Source organism: Vulpes lagopus, chromosome 22, assembly GCF_018345385.1.
Source record: "Vulpes lagopus strain Blue_001 chromosome 22, ASM1834538v1, whole genome shotgun sequence".
NCBI classification, from domain to species: domain Eukaryota; kingdom Metazoa; phylum Chordata; class Mammalia; order Carnivora; family Canidae; genus Vulpes; species Vulpes lagopus.
Window position 1 is genome coordinate 23,744,342 of NC_054845.1, and position 4,692 is coordinate 23,749,033.

Here is a 4,692-nt window from a genome sequence, read left to right on the forward strand (position 1 = left end):
GACCTGCTTGCTCACCTCTGTCCCTGAGGCCTCTTGGCCACCCGTGCTTCTAGGCCACCCAGCAGTACTGGGCCGGAGTCCACACCAGCTGTGAGTACAGCCACTGCCTCTGCAGCCCTCCTGCCAGGAGCAACGGGGGCACACTGGGTGAGGAGCACAGGGTTGCGGGGTTTATCACTGGGCATGGGATTCCCTCCTGCCCCCTTCCTTTCATCACCTCCTCCAAGCCCAGGAACCTCAGGAACGGGCAGTAGCTCCGTTATTGGGATGAGGCTGGGCGAGCGCAGGTCTAAGGATGGACAGAGATGACCCCTGCTGCTAAGTAACCCTATCACGTTTTAGGTTCTGGATGCTTCGCTGAGTGCTTACTAACATCATCTCGCTTCACCCCCATCAGGACCTTGTGAGTAGGTTAATAGCATCCCTATTAGTCAGATGAGGAAACCGAGCTTAGAAAGGTTAATTACTTGAGCCAAGTAGTCCAACTGTGACTCGGGGGGTGAGTGGGGCTGGGAGCCAGGTAATCTCAGCTGGAGCTCGTGCCTTCTCACTGCCACCCTGCCAGCTGGGCTCTGTGCCAGGCCAGGGCCGAGGAACACAGTGGATGCATCCTGGTGCCACCCCATCCCATCTATGCAGTGCATGAGCCTTTCTGGGCAACCTTGCCCCAGTGGTTTCCCCAGCCCTGCTAGCAAGTTTTGGGAGCCTCACCTGGACAAGACCCAATCTCCCGACTCCCTCGCGGGCCCAGAGCCATGCTGGGTGGGTGTGATTTCGGAGGACTGGGCACGAGTGGGAGCTGTAGGCAGCTTCCCCCACAGCCCACCAGATGCCGGGCAGGTGTGCCCCGCCCTTTCCCCCCAGCTGACTTGAGACCCTGGCTTTGCTGTGTATACAGCATGGGCCTTGGGGGTCACCCGGCTCTCTGATTCTAATACATCCACTTTTCATGACTGAGCCTCTGCTAGTTGCCAAGGCTGTTTCTACCAGGAGCTCAGGTGTGAGTCCCACATGAATCCTGAGTACTTTCTGTGTCCCCACCTGCCACGTCACCCTCAATGGTAATCACAGGATCGCAGTGTTAGCCTTAGATTTCAGCAAGGGATCGTCTCATCCGACTTTCTCATTTTCCAGATGAGCAAATGGAGGCCTAAGAACAGTTGGAGATTGGACAGGTCCGCAGAGTGACTTGTCTTATCTGGAAATAGGGCTTGAAGACATGAATCCAGCATTCTAGAGGGCATGGGCAGGTGGGTTGGGCTGCCCTGATCACAGACTGTTGCCTAGAGGCTGTGAGAGAGGGCAGAGGTGCATCTCATGAATGTCGTGGCTCACCTGTCAACCAGGCTTCACGTCTTAAGGTAATTTAGAGCACCTGCCCCACATGTGATCGACATTTCTAGAGCCGTTCCCATCGTTCTGAGGACTGTTCATAGAATGGGCTCTTTGGGGACCCAGGGAGGGGTGGCCAGAGGGAGGTTGGAGGGTCACCAAGTGGTGAGATGGTAGGAAGGGTTTGCACGTGGGCTGGGAGTAGGGATGGGAAGCTCCATGAGGTCCTATCAAACCCTGAATTCTACAAGCTTCTATGAGCTGGGACTCATACCCAGACCTGGAGGTATTTTGTTATTTTTGTTTGTTTGTTTTTCAGTTGGGCCATGCTGTTTCTGCTCAGGTCATTAGAGTTATCAGAAGTCCCAGTGGGCATCCCTCTGCCTCTTCACTGCTGCTAGGCTGAGCAGAGTCAGGTATGTTGGGAAATGTTCTCCGAATCTGGTCCCTCTGGGGCCGCATGCTGTGGTTGCAGAAGCCTTCTTGAACTTCCTCCTTGGGGGAAGTATGCGCTCTCTCCTTCTTTGTAGGTCAGCCGTGAACATGGAAAATCACATGAATTAATAGGCATTTTCTGAGCACTTACTGTATAATGTCATGCTAACGTAAGGGGACACCTCAAAGAATGTCAGGGGCACACACATTCTGTAAGCTCTGGCTCATATTTGGGGGTCATTATCCCTTCCGTTCCCTTCCTTCCAAGGGGTTGCTCTAGGGAGCACCATTGTGGCCAGGCACTGGCGAGCCATGGGGTGACCTCCTAGTCTGAGGGATTTCCCTCCCTTCTAGCATTTCCCCAGCCTGCTTGCTGATGAGAAATCGCTCTCCTTCCGGGTAGGAATTTGCTTCTCATTAAAACATAAATCCTCCTAAAAGAGGTCTCATTTACCCTCTGATCAGTTGTGACTGATGTTTATGTAATGGACGATATAATAAGATCCTTTTCATGTTTTCATCCGATTGTGAAGGTCACACCCGATCACTGTAGAAAATATGAAATATATGGACACATACATAAACAAGGAAACCCAAATCACCCATGCTCGCGTAACCCAGAGACAACTGCAGAGCTTTTGCTCCAGTGCTGATAGGCAGACTGCATAGTTTACGGAGACGCACGGTGGTGTGCGGGGGCTCAAAGCTAGATCTCGAGGCAGGTGCCAAGCCAGTTAGTGGCTCTGTGACCTTCCAGAGATGATAGACTCCTCTCTGCCTCAGCTGCTTCATCTGTAAGATGGGGATAATCATGGTGCCTATGCCTTAAGGCTCTTTTGAAGATTTACCCAGCACTGCCTGGTTCAAGAACTGAGGGCTGTCCGTGTTGCTTTTGCTGTTAGGGTTGTCTTATAACTCATACGTGACCAAGTCTCCCTGGGCCCCTCAGTCTCACCCGTTCCAATTTCTAAATCATTGCCGGCTAATGTAGATTGTTCTAGAATTTCTTGGGAGATGATGGAGTTGTTTATGTCACACGACGCAACAGATCGAGCCTTCCTGCCCTACACTTTAAACATCTGAGTGCTTTCTCCAAAATTTTAATCCTGGTGGAAATTGTCTCATTGTCTCTTCTCTATTTCCCAAGAAACTCTTCCTTGGCCTCTCCAGCCACCTGGCACTGAAACCCTCCCACCCCCTCGAAATCTCATCAGCTTACAGAGCTAGCAGCTGCACTCAGCAGAACGAACGAGCCAAATCCCGACCAAGCATATCCCGGGAGCCTCATTTTATTTAACCATGTGTGGGTCAATTTACACACATGTACAGACTCATATTGATATATCTAGAAAGACCCCCAAAACTGGCATCACACTTGATATACTGTTTGGTGTCTTGCTTTTTTTTTTTTTTTTTTTTTTGCCAGTATACCTATTATAAGTGCGTACACTAATGCATGGCATATCCAAATGGCAGACTATGATACAATAATTTTAATTTTTAATGATACAATCATTAAAAATAATTTTAAGGGAGTACCTGGGTGGCTCAGTTGGTTGACCATCTATCTGCTTTCGGCTCAGGTCATGATCCCAGGGTCTTGGGATTCAGCCTTGCATCAGGCTCCCTGCTTCTCTCTCTCCCCCTGCCTGCTGCTCCCCCTGCTTGTGTTCTCTGTCAAATAAAGAAATTTAAAAAAATAATTTTTAGAGATTCCTTTTCTTTTTTTTTTAAGAGAGAGAGAGCATGTGTGTGCACATGAGCAGGGAGGGAGGTGAGGAGAGAGAGAATCTCCAGCAGGATCCATGTTCAGTATGGAACCCATTGCAGGGTTGGATCTCATATCCTGAGATCATGAGCTGAGCCGAAATCAAGAGTCTGATGTTTCATGGATTGAGCCACCCAGGTGTCCCTAGAGATTCTTTGCTGAATGCACTTTTCTTGTTCTCTGTTTTTGTTTTTAAAAAGGGAGGAAGCATGAGGCTGCAGACACTGGAGGCTGGAGGCTAACTATGAAGGCTGCCAGCAAACCAGCTCCATGCCCACACACACCACCTTCTAGAACCCAGTTCACACGCATTCCCTTCACCATCTTATTCTCTTCCTGAATACTCTCAAGACCATTGATTGGAACATGACCTCCTAGCTTTCTGGGAACTGCTCTTCATCATCCTCTGCCTGTCTTTCCTCTCCTACCCACTTTGAAAGATGGGTGCTCCTCAGGGATCCCCCCTAGGCTGTCTCTCATCTCCTATCTGTCCTGTCCCTCAGGGCCACCTCCTCTCCTGCAGGGTCTTCAGCTGTCATCTGCATATATAGGACTCCCAGGCTTTTCCTTTAACCATGACCCTTCCCTCGGCTCCAGATCCCTGTGCTCAGTCCTGACCTGTCCACTTGTTGTCTCCCAGGCCCCATCAAGTTCAACATGTCCACAGTGGAATTCATCATTTCTGCCCCAAACCTGGCCCCAACCCCATCTGGTTCTCTATTTCATTCAGTAAATTCCATCTTCTTCCTCCTGCTTCTCAAGCTGCAGACCTTCCATTTCTTTCCCTCCTCCTTCCATGTCTAATCAGTGTGGTAAATTTTTCATAAAATTGTACGTATTCGATCAAAACTACTATCCTTCATCTTGAAATTGTCTTTCATGTCATAATGCCCTTTAAATAAGCAAAGAAATGTAGAAGATGGTTGATGGCAGTCGTTTTTGTCTGTTTGTCTGTTTTGAGTATCAGTGAGGGCGACGCAGTTGATAGCTACTGAAACCCAGGCCCCTTTCCCTTTTCCATCTGGATCCAGTTTTGTTCAGAGGTCCACCCCATCCCCCTCTTTAGAAGGTAATTTTGATGAGTCTAAGCCAGCAGTTCTCAAAGTGGGGCCATGAGACCCTTCCAGGGCATCTCGGAGGTCAAAACTATTTTTAGA

The 4,692-nt window shown here is 49.5% G+C and overlaps 1 long non-coding RNA gene across 2 annotated transcripts; it reads left to right on the forward strand.

Annotated features, from left to right (window-relative positions):
* The first annotated feature begins 1,177 nt into the window (after positions 1–1,177).
* Positions 1,178–4,438, forward strand: LOC121480714. Of its 2 annotated transcripts, XR_005985064.1 has the most exons (4): positions 1,178–1,250; positions 1,347–1,361; positions 1,652–1,748; positions 3,736–4,438. It is a non-coding gene; the product is annotated as an uncharacterized LOC121480714 (long non-coding RNA). The 2 variants fall into 2 exon arrangements; XR_005985063.1 differs by having other exon boundaries at positions 1,179–1,361.
* Positions 4,439–4,692: the final 254 nt, after the last annotated feature.